The sequence below is a fragment of the Glycine max genome, chromosome 5 (genome assembly GCF_000004515.6).
Source record: "Glycine max cultivar Williams 82 chromosome 5, Glycine_max_v4.0, whole genome shotgun sequence".
In the NCBI taxonomy this organism is placed as follows: domain Eukaryota; kingdom Viridiplantae; phylum Streptophyta; class Magnoliopsida; order Fabales; family Fabaceae; genus Glycine; species Glycine max.
Window position 1 is genome coordinate 26726871 of NC_038241.2, and position 21924 is coordinate 26748794.

The 21924-nt window shown below is 33.0% G+C and overlaps 1 pseudogene; it reads right to left on the minus strand.

Annotated features, from left to right (window-relative positions):
• Window positions 1–2280: 2280 nt before the first annotated feature.
• On the minus strand, window positions 2281–18151 carry LOC100793787 (subtilisin-like protease 4; annotated as a pseudogene).
• Window positions 18152–21924: the final 3773 nt, after the last annotated feature.

Below are 21924 nucleotides of genomic sequence, written 5' to 3' on the forward strand. Positions count from 1 at the left end.
ACACCCATTTTTCATATCTCAATTCGATTTTTCACTAAGAGAGTCCCAAAACCTTAGTGTTATCACCCTTTTGATTCATTATTTTGCAAATCCTTTTCTATCTTATGAATCATTGGATCTTTACCATGAAATCATGAACAAAAGCTAAAAAAGGATTTAGGAAGTTCACCATTGTTACATCTTTCACCAATCAGGTGAATTATTTCCATCAATTCTACATTAAATGAATCTTGAGTAGGTTTCTCATGATTTTGTGATAGTTACATAGCAGTGTTCCCAACACTTGTAGCGAAAAATTATGATCTATTTTGAATTTAAAAATATACAACAATAATAAATAGAGAAAAATATGTTTGTGTTCTCAAATGTGCGTTCTTGAAACAACAAATTTTTTCTTCAATAATGTGAAGACTCTATGTGTATCCATACCAAAACCAATCTCCATTATCAACTCTTTGATGAGTGAAACTCATTCTCTTTCTACTTTTCAGGTCTAAAACTAGGCTTGAACTTTTCTAGTTTGTGTCTGGTGCACTTTGCCTCAGGTAAATACTTCTATTTATCATGTTAAAGAGAAAAAAAATGAAAGATTTTACTTAAAATAATTTCATATCTCTATCTTTATAAAAATAAAATTATCCTATATCTTTTATTTTAAGAAGCTTCTTGATATAAGACAAAAATAATTTACAATTAATCACATGGCTAATTACGATAATTAATCACATGATTTGATCCTGATATATACAATAAAATATTATTCTTATCTTATGGACAACTTCCACATTTATAAAATAATACTTCTTATTTATATTAATTATATTCTTGGTGCTAGCAAAAAATATAATAATATTCCACTAAAATATTTATTTGAATAAATTAAAATTCTCTAAATTATTTTCTTTTGCAAAGATTGAAATATTCGTTTGTGTGTGACCATGTAGGTTCAATACTAAATCGATAGTAAATTAATCATAATTAATTTACTAATCAAGGTAGGTATTTAGCAATACTCCTTAACATTCGGATAACATGAAGTAACATCTTTTACCTTTAAGAACCGGTAGAAGAATAATGTAATATTTTCTTCCAATCATTTATAGCTCAATGTTAACTCTAGAGTGTAGTACTATTGTCAAATTCTAATAAGCTAACACATTGAATCAATGAATGACTTAAGAAAATCTTTTCTTCTTTCATTCAATTGCTCTAACCAAGGTCTTAATTTTATTATAGAGCTCAAACTCATTGCCTAGAGTTGATGGATTCCTTCTTGATTAATCATTAATTCTACAAGTATTTAATGATATCTAATATTCATTCAACTAGTGCCCTAAGGCATTAGGTGCCTGAAATTAAAATATAACAAATAACTTGTTAATTACTATGATAATCTCATATCAAAGGAAACTATTATATTTCTTCTTGAGAACTTCCTATTGACATATCAATGTAATATTAACTATTAGGAATTCTCAATTAAATCAATTCAATGATGACATCCATATATACATCATCTATACATGCAATTTAATAAATGAGATCTATTAATCTTTATCCAATAAAGGCCATTACATATATATTGATCTATCCGGATTACTGATGTTCTATTCACAATAATCCTATGATAAAAAATAATTTAGATTAAAATTATAAAGGACTTATTTCTCATTATCATAATCTCTATCATGATAACAAGTCTCTAATTTTAATCAAGGACTTGTCAAATTAAAAATTTAATAAAACAATAAATATGATAATAAAATAAAGAATAATTTTTTACTAAAATTGATAACATGATGGATTGGATCTTAGACATACATATTTATCCCTAACATTTTGTGCATGTAGTAGATTTCTACATATGATTAGTTTCTTCTTGATAGGTTTTCAAGAAGGTGTGCATGTGTGGTTTCATATGCATGTAAGTGGAAGATCCAAGCTCAGGTTGCTTTGGATAACATTGGATGTAGGTTGTGTTTGAAACTGAACCAATATCTCTTGAGTAAATTTTTCTTAATCCTTCATCTCTTTTCTTTCTTGCATTTGCTTCTTTGTGTTTAATAGTGAAATTTGATTATAATCTTTTAATCAAACTTAATATTGCATGTAAGGGAATATGGCAATTTGATAAAACATTTCAACCTTTAAATCAACAAGGGATTAAGATTGAAGGGGATTTTGCAAAAAATGTAATCACATTTAGTGGATAAGTTTTGGAAATCCAATTCTCCCCCTCTTGGTTCTTTTCACCCTAAGTCATTATATCTAATAGTTGTCTTATGCAAAGTTGACCAAGATAGGGCTCCTTACAGTGTGTTTGGCAGAGACCCATTGTAAAAACCCTTGAACATATGTTGAAGTTTCATTACCTATTTCTATACAGCTGAATGTCACTGAATATGTCTCTTTCTGGTTTGCTTTTGAAAAGTAAAGTTTATTTGGTTGGACCTTGATATCAACCCCTTCTGGTAGATTAACCATGACAGCATAAGATGAGTTAGCCTCACCCACATTTTTCACAGTCCTTGTGAATGTTTGTGGGGAACCAAGCACAACAGAAAATGAGGGATAGTTGAGCTCTCCTTTGGGAATGATTGAAATCTTAGAGCACTTAATTGTTTTGTGTGCAATGATCCCAACTTGGGTATCGCTGTAGCCTAGACCACACAGATAAGGTATATAATCATCAGGTTCAGTATCATAAACTAATGTACCCAGGGTCATTTGCTCTTAATGGATTCACGTGACCAGAACCTATTGTAAAGATATCTACAGGGTGAAGTGTTTCATCAACAATGAGTTTTTGTTCAAGATTGATTAAGTCTACAAAAGTCATTATGGAAGATTTTATAGCGGCTGGTGACCAATGACGATGAGAGCTTTTGAGCAAAGCAGCTACGCCACTAAGATGTGAGCATGACATTGATGTGCCAGACATAATTTTGAAAGTGGATTTTGAATCGGTACTGTTATTCAGGTGGAATGGCCAAGTAGCTAGGATGTTCACACCTGGTTGTATGATGTCTGGTTTCAATATAGCAGGACTTGGCAAGTTGGGAACTCTTGAAGAGAAGGATGTAACAACAGGAGCTAAGAATTTTCAATTATAGTTCCCTTGAAAAAAATGGTAGCTGTAGGTGTTATAGAAAGGTTTAAAGAATAAGTCTGATGTATTTTATTCATAGAATAGTGTTGTATATATATATATATATATACAAGGGTCCTATAATTTCTCATCTATTAAAGGAATGACAGCTATACAAATCTGCACAAATTACCTCAGCCGTAATAAAGCCTAATTTACAGCTAACATAATATTTGATTGCCTAATATTAGCTAACAGAATATTTGACATATCTTAACACCCCCACTCAAGTTGGTGCATGGATATCACACATTCCCAACTTGAGTAGAGACTCATTAAACACTCTACTTGACACTCCTTTGGTGAGAACATTAGCCAACTACAATTCAGATCTTACAAAGGGAAAGGAAATTATTCCAGCTTCAAGCTTCTCTTTGATGAAATGTCTATCAATCTCCACATGCTTTGTTCTATCATGTTGGACAGTATTGTGAGCAATTGCTATAGCCGATGTATTGTCACAGTACAAACTCATAATTTCATTTGGTTTAAAACCTAAATTTGATAGTACATTTTTAACCCACAAAAAGTTCACATACACCAAGTGCTATGCCTTTGAATTCTGCTTCAGCACTAGATCTTGCTACTATGGGCTGTTTTTTACTCCTCCAAGTTACAAGATTCCCTCCTACAAAAGTAAAGTATCCAGAGGTAGATCTTCTATCATCTTTTGAACCTGCCCAATCTGCATCAATGTACCTTTCTACCTTTAAGTTTCCATGATTTGAGAACAAAATTCCTTTTCCAGGAATGGACTTCAAATATCTCAAAATCCTCTCGACAACATCCATATGAAGCTTTCATGGGTCATGCATAAATTGACTAATGACATTCACTGCATAGGTAATATCTGGACGTGTATGGGACAAATAAATTAGTTGTGTAGAAGCAAAGATTTTGACTTTGATATTTTGATGATTCCATATGATCATGATGTTTTGATGCCATATGAACATGCGCTTCTCAAGTTAAGATCAAGACAAAAATCCAAGAATACAGGATACAACATCAAGAAGATCTCTAGTGATTTAGGAAAGGAATTCCAAATTGAAACAGCAAAAGGTTGGGCCAAGAAATTTAAGCTAACATGTCTTTTTCAAGAGATTTACTCTCTGGTAATCGATTACCAGAGAATGTAATCGATTACCAGTGGCCAACATGATTTATAACAGTCATTAGAAAATTTGAATACAAATTTTACACTGTGTAATCGATTACACATGGCTGGTAATCAATTGCCAGCAATTATTGAACATTTTGATTCAAATTTTAAAGCCTGTAATCGATTACACAAATCTTGTAATCAATTACCAAAGGAGAATTTCAGAAAATAATTTCTAAGAGTCACATTTGTCCAAAAGGTTTTTGAATGACCATAAAAGGTCTATTTATATGTGACTTGGAACACGAATTTGCTTAGAGTTTTTCAGAACAAAAAGGTCTTATCATCTCAAAAAGCAAAATCATCGTATCCTCTTAAAAATTCCTTGGCCAATACACTTGCAATTCAATAAGGAATTATTTGAGTGCTCAATTGTTCAATCTATCTCTTTCAAGATAGATTTCTTCTTTTTCTCTTCATCTTATTTCTGAAAAGGGATTAAGAGACCGAGAGTCTCTTGTTGTAAAGAAATCTAAACACAAAGGAAGGGTTGTCCTTTTGTGGTTCAGATCTTGTAAAGGGCTTTTGCAAGATAGTGGAACTCTCAAGCGGGTTGCTTGGGGATTGGACGTAGGCACAAGGGTGTGGCCAAACCAATATAAATTTGAGTTTGCAATCTCTCTTACCTTAAACTCTTTTATTGATTATTGCTTATTGCCTCTATTTAGTAAGATTAATTTGCATTATTATTTAGGGGTTCATTTTGAAAGGAATCTTAGGATTTGGGTTAAAATCAAAATATATTTTTTAATTAGGAAAAGTATGTGATATCTTAATTCAATCCCCCCTTCTTTAGATATCTAAGGCCACTTGTCTAACAAGTGGTATCAGAGCTTCATTCTTCTATAAAGTTTAGAAGCTTTAAGAATAATGGCCTCAGCAAACTTCTTATTCCCAGAAGGAAATTCAATAAATAGGCCTCCTATTTTTAATGGAGAGGGTTACCACTACTGGAAAACCCGAATGCAAATTTTCATTGAGGCAATAGACTTAAACATTTGGGAAGCCATAGAAGTTGGACCTTATATACCCACCATGGTGGCTGGAAATACAGCAATAGAGAAACCTAGAGAAGAGTGGTCTGAAGATGAAAGAAGATTAGTGAAGTACAATTTAAAGGCTAAAAACATCATTACTTCTGCCCTAGGAATGAATGAATATTTTAGGGTTTCAAATTGTAAGAGTGCTAAGGATATATGGGACACTCTACAAGTTACACATGAGGGAACAACTGATGTCAAACGATCTAGGATAAATACTTTAACTCATGAGTATGAATTATTTAGGATGAAGACAAATGAAAGTATACAAGACATGTAGAAAAGATTCACACGTATAGTTAATCATCTTGCATCATTAGGAAGAAATTTTCCAAACGAAGATCTCATAAATAAAGTGTTAAGATGTCTAAGCAGAGAGTGGCAACCAAAAGTAACAACCATCATAGAATCTAGAGATTTGTCTATTATGTCTCTTGCTACATTATTTGGAAAATTACAGGAACATGAGATGGAGTTGCATAGACTAAATCAACATGAAGAAAATGATAAGAAGAAGAAGGGAATTGCTCTTAAAGCCTCATCTTCAATCCAAGAGGAAAGTGACATAGAAGATTTAATTGACTTAGATGAAGATGAAGATCTTAGCCTCTTTGTCAAAAGATTCAACAAATTTATTAGAATGAGAGGAAGTCAAAGAAGGAAAAATTTCAAACCTAAAAGAAGAACTAAAGAGTCATCTCAAATCCCAAAATGCTTTGAGTGCAATCAACTTGGTCATCTGAGGGCTGATTGTCCAATCTTTAAGAGAAAGATAGAGAAGTCTGAAAAGAAGACTATTGGAGATAAGAAGGCAAAGAAGGCCTATATCACATGGGATGATAACGACTTAGAATCGTCTGATGATTCTGAAAAGGAAATGATTAATCTATGTATAATGGGCAAAAACTATGAAAGCGACGAAGAGGTAACATCTTCTAACAAATATATTTCTTTTGATGAGTTACAAGATGCATTTGCTGAATTACATAGTGAATCAATTAAACTAGCAAAACTTGTTTCTTCATCTAAGAAAGCAATTTCAGATTTAGAGAAAGAAATTTCAAAATTAAATAAAGAAATAGATCTTCTTAAAACCGAAGTTTCAATCTCTAAATCTAGTGATAAAGTTCATGATTCTACTATGACTAATGAAAAAGTAAATTCATGTAAATGTTGTAGCAAATATATAGAAGAAATTAAAAATTTGAAAAACTCACTTGCAAAATTTTCTATTGGCAAGAATAACCTAGATGTCATATTAGAAAATCAAAGATGTATTCTTGATAAAGTAGGAATTGGATACAAACCAGAAAAACAACAAAAGTTTTACAAAAGTTTCTTTTCTTTCTCACAAAAATATAATTCTCCTTTCATTACATGTTTTTATTATGGAAGAAAAGGGCATGGCACATCTACATGTTATTTTAAGAAAAATTGCAACAATATCATAATGATATGGGTCCCAAAAGGATCTTTAGTTAATACTAACACACAAGGACCCAATAAAGTTTGGGTACCTAAGTCCCAAACTTGATCATGTAGGTATCTTTGAAGAAGAAATGGTACATAGATAGCGGTTGTTCAAAACATATGACGGGAGATTCATCAAAGTTCACACATATCTCTCCCAAGAAAAGTGGGCATGTTACTTACGGTGACAACAACAAAGGTAGAATTCTTGGAGTTGGAAAAATAGGTACAAATTCTTGGAGTTGGAAAAATAGGTACGAATTCTTCAAACTCCATTGAAAATGTTCTACTTGTTGAAGGCCTTAAGCACAACTTGCTTAGTGTTAGTCAATTATGTGATAAGGGCTATCTAGTATCATTTGATTCTAAAAAATGTCTCATTGAACATAAACATGATACAAATTTAAAGCATATAGGGTATAGAGTTAACAATGTTTATATGATAGACTTAAGCCAAAAACTAGATAATAAAAAATGTTTTCTTAGCAAAGATGATGATCCATGGCTATGGCATAAATGTATTCCCCACATAAACATGGAACACTTAAACAAATTAATTTCAAAAGATTTAGTTGTTGGTTTGCCAAAACTAAAATTTGAAAAAGATAGACTATGTGATTCATGTCAAAAAGGAAAACAAACTAGAGTTTCATTCAAATCCAAAAACATCGTTTCAACTACTCAACCTTTACAATTACTACACATGAATTTGTTTGGCCCTTCTAGAATCATGAGTGTTGGAGGAAGTTACTATGCCCTTGTTATAGTTGATGACTATTCTAGATACACTCGGACACTATTTATCACTCATAAGAATGATGCATTTCAAGCATTTAGGAAACTTGCAAAAGTTATTCAAAATAAGAAAAATCTCAAAATTATATCTATTAGGAGTGATCATAGGGGTGAGTTTGAAAATAAAGAATTTGATTTATTTTGTGAAAAGCATGGCATTGAACACAACTTTTCTACACCTAGAACCCTTCAACAAAATGGAGTTGTTGAAAGGAAAAATAGGTCTTTGGAAGAAATTGCTAGAACCTTATTGAATGATACTCCTCTTCCAAAATATTTTTGGGCTGAAGCCGTTAATACTGCATGTTATATCATGAATAGGGCTTTAATAATATCCATCTTAAAGAAAACTCCATATGAAATGTTCAATGGTAGGAAACCAAACATCTCACATCTTCATGTTTTTGGTTGCAAGTGTTTTGTATTAAACAATGGAAAAGAAAACTTAGGAAAATTTGATGCTAAGTCAGATGAAGGAATTTTCCTTGGTTATTCTTTGCATAGTAAAGCTTATAGAATTTATAATAAGAGAACAATGACAATTGAAGAATCAATTCATGTTTCCTTTGATGAGTCTAATGCTATTTCTCCAAGAAAGGATATTTTAGATGATATTACAAAATCTTAAGAACAAATGCACATTCATGGACAAGATTCTAAAGGAAAAGGAGAAGGAAGCAATGAATATCCTCCAGTAGAAGTCAAAGCAAATAATGATCTTCCAAGAGAGTGGGAAGTTTCAAGAGATCATCCCCTTAACAACATTCTTGGTGACATCTCAAAAGGGGTAACAACTAGACATTCTCCTAAAGATTTATGCAACAATATGGCTTTTGTGTCTATGATTGAACCTAAAAATATAAATGAAGCCATAATAGATGATCATTGGATAGTTGCTATGCAAGAAGAACTAAATCAGTTTGAGAGAAACAATGTGTGGGAGCTAGTAGAGAAACCTGAAAACTACCCCATCATAGGAACAAAATGGGTATTTAGGAATAAGTTAGATGAACATGGCGTAATCATTAGAAATAAGGCTAGATTAGTTGCAAAAGGATATAATCAAGAAGAGGGTATAGATTATGAAAAAACATTTGCTCCAGTTGCAAGATTAGAAGCTATTAGAATGCTTTTAGCTTATGCATCCATAATGAATTTTAAGCTTTATCAAATGGATGTTAAAAGTGCTTTTCTAAATGGCTTAATTCAAGAAGAAGTATATGTTGAACAACCCCCAGGTTTTGAAATGCCAGATAAGCCAAATCATGTTTATAGATTGAAAAAGGCTTTATATGGTTTGAAACAAGCCCCTAGGGCTTGGTATGAGCGTCTGAGTAAGTTCCTTTTAGAAAAGGACTTCTCTAGAGGAAAAGTAGATACCACTCTTTTCATAAAGAGAAAATCACATGATATTTTATTGGTTCAAATTTATGTTGATGATATTATTTTTGGATCTACTAATGAATTATTGTGCAAGGAATTCTCTCATGACATGCAAAGTGAGTTTGAAATGTCAATGATGGGAGAACTTAATTTCTTTCTTGGATTACAAATTAAACAAACCAAGGATGGTATCTTTGTCAATCAATCCAAGTACTGCAAAGAGTTAATTCACAGATTCAACATGGAAAATGCTAAGCACATGGCTACACCAATGAGCACTGCTTGTTATTTAGATAAAGATGAAACCGATCAGTCAATATCGAGGAATGATCGGATCCCTTCTTTATTTATCTGCTAGCAGACCTGATATAATGTTTAGTGTGTGTATGTGTGCTAGATTTCAATCAAATCCCAAACAATCACATCTTAGTGCCGTTAAAAGAATCATAAGATATTTATTAGGTACTATGAATATAGGTTTATGGTATCCTAGGAATTCCACATGCACCTTAATAGGATACTCTGATTCAGACTTTGCCGGTTCTAAAACAGATAGAAAAAGCATAAGTGGAACTTGTCAATTCCTTGGATCTGCTCTAGTCTCTTGGCATAGTAAGAAACAAAACAGTGTTGCTTTATCCACTGCAGAAGTGGAATATATTTCTGCCAGCAGTTGTTGTGTACAAATTTTATGGATGAAGCAACAACTCTCTGATTATGGAATCTTTCTTGATCATATACCTATTAGGTGTGATAATACAAGTGCAATCAATCTCTCCAAAAATCCAGTTCAGCACTCTAGAACCAAGCATATAGAAATTAGGCATCATTTTCTAAGAGATCATGTTCTAAAGGGAGATTGTGTGTTAGAGTTTGTTGATACAAAGAATCAACTTTTTGATATCTTCACAAAACCTCTCCCCAAAGAAACATTCTTTTCCATTAGAATAGAATTAGGTCTCTTAGATATTAGTGATTTGGATAACTAAGGATTGATTGGTTGATTGAAATATTAATGTTTCATGATTGATTGATTTTTGATTCTAAGATGTTGATTATGTTTGATTGGTGTGTTATTGTGTGATTGATACTTGTTTGATTAAATTAAATGAGTATTAGTGTTGATGATTGATATAGTTAGATGTTTTTAGCATAGACATAGATAATTTTTAGAGGAACAAGCCTAGTTAGTGTTCTGGTAATCGATTAACATTACGTGTAATCGATTACATAAGAACATATAGCCTGTAATCGATTACAGCAGCCTGTAATCGATTACCAGAAGGCTAAATGCTCCTGTAATCGACTACCAAACCTTGTAATCGATTACATAACACCATCTTCTATAAATACTCACTTAAACCAGAAGCGTTGCACAGCCACACTCCCTTCGACGTGCTTCTTCTTTCCTAATCTTCAAACCTTCATATCTCCCTCAATTCTTAACCAAATCACGTCCCACAAAGCCCAATCTTCATCATTTTCACTCCTCTTTCAATTCCACCAATTGAAATTTGTTAAAACTTCATCAAATGGCAGAATCATCGAAGAAGTGAAAGGGAACGTCCTCCACCACCGTTGCTGCTGGCCATCGCCGCCACAGACCATCTGAAGCACCCACAACACCAAGTCATCCTTCCTTATCATCTCCATGATCATCTACTCTATTTTCTTCAGATGATCAACGTCTACGGTACAACTCTCAATTTTCTTCTAGGATCATCTTAGACCTTAAGTACCTAGACACAAATTTCTTTAATGATGAGGCATTTGACTGTTATCAAGTGTTTCAAAACTCTGGATTAATTGATTTTATGTCCTTAAAATTGCCTTACTATCCAGAACTCGTTAAATTCTTTTACAGTAATTTAAAAATTCAGGATGGTATTATTGACTCTGAGGTGCATGGTATTTCTATGATCATTGATCAATCTCTGTTCTTTTCATTAACTAGATTACCCAGTCAAGGTGCACCTTTTGAGGGCACCATTGTTGATGACTGGAAATTCGACTATTCTAGTCATGATGCTCACTGTATGGTTTGTAATGACCAGGCTGAAATGACCAATAGATTGCTGGCCAGATCATTAACCTTTGATTGTCGCATCATGCACTATATTATCATTAGAATTTTGCTTCCTCATTCTTCTAATTTGGCTCAAGCCTCTGAGGAGGACTTGATTTTGATGTGGGCTTTCCTTATCGGTCGTTAGATCGACTGGGCTCACTTGGTTATGTACCAAATGCATAAGGCATTACGGGCCAATGCACCTCTTCCATATCCTCAATTGGTCACTCTTTTTCTCCGTCATTTTCAAATTCCTCTTGATGATGAACCTTTTGTTCAAGTCAAGCGATCTTTTGCCATTGGTGCTGGTGCAGTAACTTTATTTGGTTATAGTAAGGATCGTGATGGACAATGGCTAAAGAAGGACACGCTACCTCTGCAAGACGAGCGTACTCTCTCTCCTCCTCCTCAGCGGGATGATTCCTCAGCCCTTATGAATGAAGTTCTTTCGGAATTAAGGGGCCTCCGCACCTATGTTGGCGAACGCTTTGATTCCTTGGATGGTCGCTTTGAAGGCATGGATACCCGCATCACCCAACTTGAAGAGGATGTGACTTATCTTCGTCGGTGCTTTGATCTTCCACCACTGTCTTAGTTTTTAGATTATTATTATCTTTTATTTTAAGCCGTGTATTTGGCTATGCTTTTTAAGTTATCATTTTTCTGAACTTTGGTTATATTTCGGTATTTGGCACTTAGTATTTTATGATTGGTTTATATTTGGTTTTGACTTATGAATGATTGAATTATATTTGGTTTTGACTTATGATTGATTATGTGAAATTTAGTTATATCATCTTGTGTTGATTACCACGCACTTTGGCTTTTTGATGTTGCCAAAGGGGGAGAGAAATAGGGTGGTGTAGAAGCTTAGAAATCAAGTGATCATTAATTCCAAAACATAGGGGGAGTATGAAATGAGTGAACATAACATTATATCTTGCATATACTTTGCTTGTATCTTGATTTCAGGAATTAAATTAAATTGTCATCATCAAAAAGGGGGAGATTGTAGAAGCAAAGATTTTGACTTTGATGTTTTGATGCCATATGAACATGCGCTTCTCAAGTTAAGATCAAGACAAAAATCCAAGAATACAGGATACAACATCAAGAAGATCTCTAGTGATTTAGGAAGGGAATTCCAAATTGAAACAACAAAAGGTTTGGCCAAGAAATTTAAGCTAAAATGTCTTTTCAAGAGATTTACTCTCTGGTAATCGATTACCAGTGGCCAACATGATTTATAACAGTCATTAGAAAATTTGAATTCAAATTTTACATTGTGTAATCGATTACACATGGATGGTAATCGATTACCAGCAATTATTGAACATTTTGATTCAAATTTTAAAGCCTGTAATCGATTACACAAATCTTGTAATCGATTACCAAAGGAGAATTTCAGAAAATAATTTCTAAGAGTCACATTTGTCCAAAAGGTTTTTGAATGACCATCAAAGGTCTATTTATATGTGACTTGGAACACGAATTTGCTTAGAGTTTTTCAGAACAAAAAGGTCTTATCCTCTCAAAAAGCAAAATCATCGTATCCTTTTAAAAATTCCTTGGCCAATACACTTGCAATTCAATAAGGAATTATTTGAGTGCTTAATTGTTCAATCTATCTCTTTCAAGAGAGATTTCTTCTTCTTCTCTTCATCTTATTTCTGAAAAGGGATTAAGAGACCGAGGGTCTCTTGTTGTAAAGAAATTTGAACACAAAGGAAGGATTGTCCTTGTGTGGTTCAGATCTTGTAAAGGGCTTTTGCAAGATAGTGGAACTCTCAAGTGGGTTGCTTGGGGACTGGACATAGGCACAAAGGTGTGGCCGAACCAGTATAAATTTGAGTTTGCAATCTCTCTTCCCTTAAACTCTTTTATTGATTATTGCTTATTGCTTCTATTTAGTAAGATTAATTTGCATTATTATTTAGGGGTTCATTTTGAAAGGAATCTTAGGATTTGGGTTAAAATCAAAATAGAATTTTTAATTAGGAAAAGTTTTTGATATCTTAATTCAACACCCCCTTCTTAAGATATCTGAGGCCACTTGTCTAACAAGTTGTCCTACTAGCCTTTGGTATCTCCCTTTGTCTATGCTTGCTGAATTTGAGCATTGAAAGAGTTTATGATTTTGTTCAATTGGTGTATCAACTGGTTTACTTCCAAGCAGCCCCGTTTCCGATAGTAAGTCAAGAGTATATTTTATTTGGCATAGAAAAATACCATGTTTTGATCTAGCTACTTCAATACCCAAAACATATTTGAGGTTTCCAAGTTGTTTCATCTCAAATTCAGATGCAAGGTATTGTTGCAAACTAGAAATATCATCTTGGTCATTTCCTGTAACAATCATGTCATCTACATATATAATCAAAGCTGTAATTTTTCCTTTTCCTCTCTTCAAAATAAGGTGTGATCAGAGTTACTTGCTCTATAGCCAAAAACCTTCATAGACTTGGTAAACCTTCCAAACCATGCTCTTGGGGATTGTTTTAATCCATATAGAGCCTTCTTTAATTTGCAAACCTTCATTCCATTTGAATCTGTCATGCCTGGTGAGGAATCCATATAAATTTCTTTTAAAATTTCTCCATATAGAAAAGAATTTTTCACATAAAATTGTAGAAGAGACCAATCTTGGTTTGCTGCTAGCGACAAAAGTATTCTCACAGTGTTGAGCTTGGGTACCGGTGCAAACGTCTCTTGGTAATCTACACCATAAGACTGAGTGTAACCTTTAGGCACAAGTCGTGCTTTATACCTCTTAATAGTTCCATCAGATTTGTGTTTGATTGTGAATACCCATTTGCAGTCCACAGTTTTCTTCCCTCTTGGTAAGGACACAAGATCCCAAGTGTTGTTTTTTTCTAAAGCTGCCATCTCATCAACCATTGTTTCGGTCCATCTAGGATCTGCCAAAGCTTCCTGTATATTACCAGGAATAGAAATTGAAGATAATTGAGATACAAATGATGCATATGACTGGGATAACTTGTGATATGACACATATTTACTAATGGGATATTTAACTTTGGGGAGGTCTGGTTCATATTTAGTTGGAGGTTGACCATGATTAGAGCAAGGTGGAAGATTATTTGGACAATAGTAGACTTAGTGTTTGGTGTGCTGGTGGTCTCACACAGACAAGGATCAAATTTATGATCGGTTTCATCTAAATTAGTATTATCAAGGGTAGGATCAAGAGAAACAATTTCATGATCAATTTCATCTACATTAGTATTATCAGATATAGGATCAAAAGGTACCTCTGAAGAGTCAAGCCGAACCTGTGGAGAAGATTGAGCCAATTGGTTATGATCAGAAGACACTGTATTATCCAAAAAAGAATTGTCCATCTTTAGGATTGGCTCACTTCCTACAGAATGATCCTCACACGATAATTTATCTTTACAATATAATTTTATATCTGAGATATCAAACATACTAATATCATGATTATGCACTTCACTTTCATTTCCTCCCTGAAGTGTAGAATCAACATAAAAAAATTATGCTCATTAAATGTCACATCCATAGAGATATAAAATTTCTTTGATGGTGGATGGTAAGCACGATAACCTTTTTGAGTTGATCCATAACCCAACAAAAACACATTTGATAGCTCGTTCTTCAAGCTTTGTACTTTGATGTGGGTGTAAGTGAACAAATATAACACATCCAAAAACATGAGGTGGTAAATAAACCATGGAAGGAAGGATAAAATGATCAGACAATACATCTAGAGGCCTTCTAAAGTTAAGCCCACTAGAAGGGGTTTGATTAATCAAATAAACTGTAGAGCTCACAGCCTCACCCCATAAATGAGACAGGACATTACCATCTATCAAAAGTGATCTTGTTACCTCTAATATATGTCTATTTTTCCTCTCAGCCACTCCATTTTGTTGTGGTGAATAAGGACATGTGGTTTGATGCAAGATTCCATTAGAGTTCATGAACTCTATTAATTCAGTCTTAAAATATTCCCCTTCATTGTCTGATCTAATGACCTTAATATATGTGTTAAATTGTGTAGCTATCATATGATGAAAGGAACGAAACACATCACACACATCACTTTTATGTTTAAGCAAATACACCCAGGTTACCCGAGTACAATCATCAACAAAACTGATAAACCATTTTTTCCCATTATGCGTAGATTGTGGGGCAGGGCCCTAAACATCTGTGTGCATTAATGAAAAAGGAAAATCAGTTTTTTATTGCTTAAAGGAAACACAACACGATGGCTTTTTGCCTTTACACAAGTTTCACAAAGAAAATCAGAAATATTGCATTTATGAAATAGCGATGGAAACAATTTTTTTAGATAACCAAAAAAGGGATGTCCCAATCGTCTATGCCATAGCCATATTTCCCTTTTGTTTTTATCTTGTACGTGTTAATTCGCAAGACAAACCAATGCTCCTTTATAGGTTTGTTGTGAGACATTTTCCAGATAATACAGTCCTTCACTCTCCCTACGACTGCCAATCTTCTCCTTGGAATGGATGGTCTGAAAAAGACAATGGGTTGGATAAAACGAGGCAACACAAGAATGTGATTTGGTTAATTTGCTAATAGAGAGAAGATTACATTTTAATGTAGGAACAAATAAAATATCAGGAATTGATAAGGAGGGTGAGAGGCATATAGTACCTACACCTTCAATAGGTGATGAGACCCCATTGGCATAAATAAAAAGTTTTAGAACAATCAAGGGAAAAACTAGTAAACTTATGAGGATCACAAGTCATATGATCAGTAGCACCTGAATCAATTATCCACTCACTACCCCTAGTAACAACAGAAAGATTAAGAACAGAGTTAGATATACCTGACTTGGTCACAAATCTAGCAGCAGTAGAAATATGGCTCTTGGAAGTAGCGTCTACCTTGGTATTAGGAGTAGTTTTGCCTTTTGGATGCCAATCCGGATAGCCATGGAGTTTAAAACATGTCTCCACGACATGATTATCCCCATTGCAGTGGGTACACTTGCGGATTTCTTTCTTAAAATACTTCTTAACAACAAAAGTAGTCCCTATAGTAGACTCACTATCAAGCATAGCCTCTTGGCGGTTTGCCTAGACACAAACAGTTGCATAAATTGATTGAACATTTGGAAGGGGAGTGGTAGCAAGGATACGACCATGAACTGCATCCAAATGTGAATCCAGGCTAGCCAAAAAGACATAAACTCGTTGAGAATTAATCATGTTGTTATACTTCTCAACATCTTTAGGGCATTCCATGGTACAATTTGTGATAGTATCATACTCCAACCATAACCTTTGAAATTTATCAAAGTACGTAATAACAGAGCTTCCATTTTGCTGAGTAGAGATTACCTCACGATATAATTGATATGATCTGGACGCATCCTGGTTGACTGAGTATGTTTGCTGCAAAGTGTCCCAGATGTCCTTTGTCGTAGCTAAGCGAATAAAGAGAGATCTGATTTCCTTCGTCATGGAGTCCAGAAGCCAAGATTTGACTAGGAAATTTTCATCTTCACATGCTTCATATTCATCAGATTTCTTGTTTTCTGGTGCAGACTTTGTTCCAGAGATGTAACCCCAACGTTTTCTGTCTCTGATCTTGTTCTACACGTTCAACGACCACTTGACATAGTTGGTGCCGTCAAGTCGTTCAGGGGTGAGCGCTTCGTGCATATGGGTAGCAGGGGAAGTCCTAGAATCATGTTTCGCTGATTGATTTTTATTAGAAGGAGACATAAAAAATATTCAAAGAAATAAAGAAGCACGAATTCCTATATTGGAGAGGATGTCGGTGTTAGGCTCTTGATACCATATAAAAAGATTTAAAGAATAAGTCTGATGTATTTTATTCATAGAATAGTGTTATATATATATATATATAAGGGTCCTATAATTTCTCATCTATTAAAGGGATGATAGCTGCACAAATTACCTCAGCTATAATAAAGCCTAATTTACCGCTAACATAATATTTGATTGTCTAATATTAGCTAACAAAATATTTGACATATCTTAACAGGTGTTGCAGTCGAATTGCAATGGAATTTATACAGGCTTTAATCTTAAGTCCAGCATCATAGCTTACGTGTGTTGTAGGTAGAACATGTACATTAGCTAAGAGACTGAAGCCATTGCTTTCATCATTCATGAGAATCATGGCTTCACCACCAGCTCTCTTTACTTCGTTTCCTTTGTCAATTCTTCCTTTATCCTCTCCTCTCTCACACAAAACAACATTGCCTCTGAAATCTACATCATTCAAGGATCCATCAACACAAAATGCAGCTTCTATGCCATTCTTTCCAGCATATGCCAAGGGTAGCAGTGTGGGAGAAAAACTTGAGACTAGAAAACAGATTCACCATCAAATTCTTGCCCATTTCCCTGCTTCGCTGTTGCTAAAATGCTTCTGTCAATATTGCTTGCTCCAACTGTGAGGATCCAAGGTGCTCCCTTACGTAAGGAGCCAGGGAAAGAGCCATAGTTTCCTGCTGCACAACTTAAAAAGATTCCCTTCTGCATTGCTGCAAATGTGCCTATAGCAATGCTATCAATGAAAAAAGGATGGTGGCTTACATCCACACCATCCTCCACAGCTGCATCCAATGCAGCCAATATATCACACTCAAGGCAGTGTTTAAACTTTAAAGCATACTCTGTAAATTGCCAGGTGAGCATATAAGGGGCAACCCTGATGCTGTGCCTTTGGCATTTCCTAGTACTTGTGCATAATCAACAAAAGCACCAGAAGCTGTGCTTGCGTGTGAGTTCCATGTCCATACCCATCTATTGATGTGCCTCTTCTTCAGTGAGTCTTGCAGCAAAACCACTCATCACGTTCCGGTATGAATAAATCATCCGTGACAGTTCCTCAGAGCTCATAATAGTAGGTGGCATGAATGAATGGTACCAACTCTCTAAATCTTCTATTTGATCTAGTGTCTTATCCTGTGGCCCCTTCACATGGATAATATATGTTTTTGAACTGCTTGTGGTGGGTGGTAGTTCACTTCCTTGAGCAAAATGAACATGGAAGCTCAAGATGAAATCGAGAAGAATTAAAAGGAAAGCATCCATGTTCAGCAGAAGCTTTCTGCTTGATGGAAGAATAAAAGCAAAGGTTCTTTAGTTTGGTGTGCTTTGATTGTTCGCACAGTATCAATATATAATAAGGAGATCATAGATCTTGTACAATTTCAACAGTGTAACAAAGCAGGCATATGCATGTCACTTGTCAAGAGCCTATATTTTTTAGTCATGGTTCTTCTTTTTTTTTTTTTATGGTTATTATATATATCGTGAACAGTGATTCTTTCATTCTTACGTGGTTTTAATTTAATTGGAGTTTTGCAAGTGCAACCATTTGTAACGCGGGCATGAACGGCATAGCTCTACGTTCATCATTGATGGTCTTGCCGTTCATTTTGTTGTCTAGTTCAGAATCATTTTAATTTTAAGAAAAAATCGATAGGTAAAGTAAAAATTCAACACTTATTTCAATAATCGCATTAATTATTATTATTATTAGGTGAATTTCGTGTCTCCCAAAATAAATTAAAAAGGCTTCATCTATTGAATTGGACTTATACAAAAATTTATTCGTAATAAGGAGTACGTGAGTCAAATATTTCTCTATTTTGAAATTATTTTGAATATATAAATTTATTGCTGAAATGATTCTTTAGAAGCTATACCTTTGCAAACCTAGAAGACAGACAAGGAAATATTTTCTTATTGCTTATATAGTTATATATATAGGCTCGTGGCTCTTGGTTAAATTGGTTGTATAAATTGCTAGAGTGATGCTGACCTATGCGGCTATGCCATATACAAGCTAAACGATTCCACACCGTAGTTCTTTAGCAGGAGCATTAATAATTTATTTGATTTTTCATTTATATTTCTTCATAGAACGCTAAAGCTCTACAACAGCAATGATGACTATTTCAATTTCCAAAATCTAAAACCTCTTCACATAAAAAGAAATTTAAAAATGAGACAATCTACTATCTTCTACTTCCCCGTCTTTATATATATATATAAGACAATTTTTATTTTATTATTTACACTATCCCCTAGTTATTTAATGCATTTCTTATAATATTTTTAATTAATTACACTCTCTTATTACGATTAGAGAATAAAAGAAAACATTTTAATTAATGAAAAAAAGGTTATACACGATGTAAAAGATTTTACACAATCATCTAATCCTAATTCATTATCTACCATAAATTTTTTAACTTTTAAAATAATTATTTTAAAGTAATTTAAACGAAAATTTATAATTAAATGAGAGTGTAATATTTTATACTCATTGCATAGATATTAAACTCTTATAATTTATATTAGTTTTTTTTAAAAAAATTTGGTAGAGATCGTAAATTTTATTCATTAGAAATTTTTTTTATCTCAGCCAAGTAGATATATGTGAAAACTTTTTATTTTTTAATATTAACACAATTGCATAACAAAGACTCAACAATATTTATTTTCTTTAAAATTTTATAAAATTATATTTACTTAGAAATCATATAAAGTATTTTTAAAGTAATAGCATAAATAAATATTTTTTAAATAATAATTATATAATGAGGTTAAATTAAGTTTTATTCTAAAATTTAATTTAAATCTAATTAGTTAATATATTTATTACAAAATCGTATTTGGACTCTTTAATTAATAAAAGTATAAATAATTTTTTTGCTGATTAATTTTATAAATATTTTTTATCATAATATTTATATAATAATTTTAAACATTTTAAAATCATATATAATAAATTAATTTATTAATATATTTTAGTTACAAAATAGTTTTAAAAAATGGGTAATAAACATTATATTAAATAATATTTATATAACGAGATTGAAAGTTTTATATAAATAAATAAGCTGGATCCTCATCATTTTCATTGAAAAAAAGTTGCAAACCTACTCATTAATTAATTAATTACTCTCTTATGAAACATTTGTTTCTGCTGGCAAACTATTTAGTAGTAATTGACAAGAAAATGCTAGTCTTTTGTTGTTTTTTTTGTTTGTTTTTGAAAAAGGTAAAAAGAAACTTTATTAAAATAGAACCTCCACCGACACAAGAGGTGCCCATTTTGGAACGAAACAGAATACAATAAGTTAAGGGTATAGTTCAATTGGATGAACAGATTAACAGGAAGTGTAGTTTATTATAAATTTGATGACACTCACGGGCGGAACTAGAAGGCAGGCAGCCACCCTACTAATGCACAAAGTGTGCTAATTATATATATTAAATATCATATTTCTGCCACCCTTTAATTTGTTTCTCTTGCCCCTCTTCTAAATTCCCATCTCCCCCTCAAAAGGCTTTAATGCATAGTTTTATGTTTCAGCAGAAAAGATGGTTTCTATTCAGATTGCTTTTAAATAGTTTTATAGATATTTTAGTTTACGTTAAGATTTTTAGGCAATATTAAGATTTTTCTGTTACTATTTTTGTTACGAATATACAATATATTTATTATAAGTTTTATACTGAAATATATTTTTAATTCTTGTAAAATGAATGAGTTAGGCAATAATTCTAACTTGCATTGCTTTAATTTGTTTTTGCAAATAATTTTAGTTTTTTATTTACTGTTAACTAAGAATTTACAATATTTTAATTTGGTAGATAAATTAATTTTAATTATAATAAATTAACTTCTATACAGCAATTATGATAATTCAAAACACTTGTCATGAACTGAAAAAATAGCACAATACGTAGTTTCCTAGCAAGGTCTAAGACCCTCCAAAAAAAAATGAAGAGAAGAAATAAAATGGAAACATATGCAAGACAGTATTGGATATTCTCTAGACAAGCAACATACAACATCTTTTTAGTTACTAACATCCCGTCGGCTCAGAAGCTCTAATTATGTGAAATTTTCTAAATATTTTGGTGGTACGACCTTCCATTTGGGTATGTTGGGTATGTGATATGTCCTCGGTTGTGCTTTGTTGCTGGTTTGTTTTCTCCCTCCTAACAAAACTCTTTCTTCATCCTCTGACCAAAAAACAGATGTAAATTTTTTTTATCTATCCCATCCAATTCTTGTGTCACATTTAAAAAATTTCACCACTAGCTTGTATTAAAAAAGAAATCAATAAATTTATTTTTATTGAACTAAGTTTTAGATGATAATTAATAACACAAGTTCTGTTGAAACAATAGTTTATGACAAACCGAAAAAATTATTGGCTGAGTCGCGGACAATGTCACTTTCTTTAAGACGTTTCGTGGCACTGCCAAAAATTGTGCAAGCACCCTCTTGTATGACCTGAAAAGTCATTCTACCTGAAAATATGACTTGAAAAGTCACTGTAATAGTCAACCGAAAATATGACTTGAAAAGTTACTCTAATAGCCAACCGAAAAATATAACTTGAAAAGTCACTATTATAGCCAACTAAAAATATGACTTAAAAAGTCACTATAATAGCTAACCGAAAAATATGACTTAAAAGTCACTCTTATAGCTAACCGAAAAATATGACTTAAAAAGTCACTCTTATAGCCAACCGAAATTTTAGAGCGACAGAAAGAAAGAGGGAGAAGTTTACTGGAAATGCATCGGCTGAATTATGGAAGGGAGAAAGAAAAGTTAAGGAAATGCTTTTCAACTGGGATAAGAAAAAAAATGAAGAAATGAGCTCTCTATATATAGGGAGTGAAACACTATTCAAGTGTTTATCCTGAACGATGTGGAACTTGAAGCCCTTTTTTTTCTTTTTTTTTTTTTCAAACTTTCATCCTTTGTTCTAACAAGTTCATTATTATTAATTTTGTTTATCACCATATGTTAAATTTGGCCCCTTGACAAGTTTTTC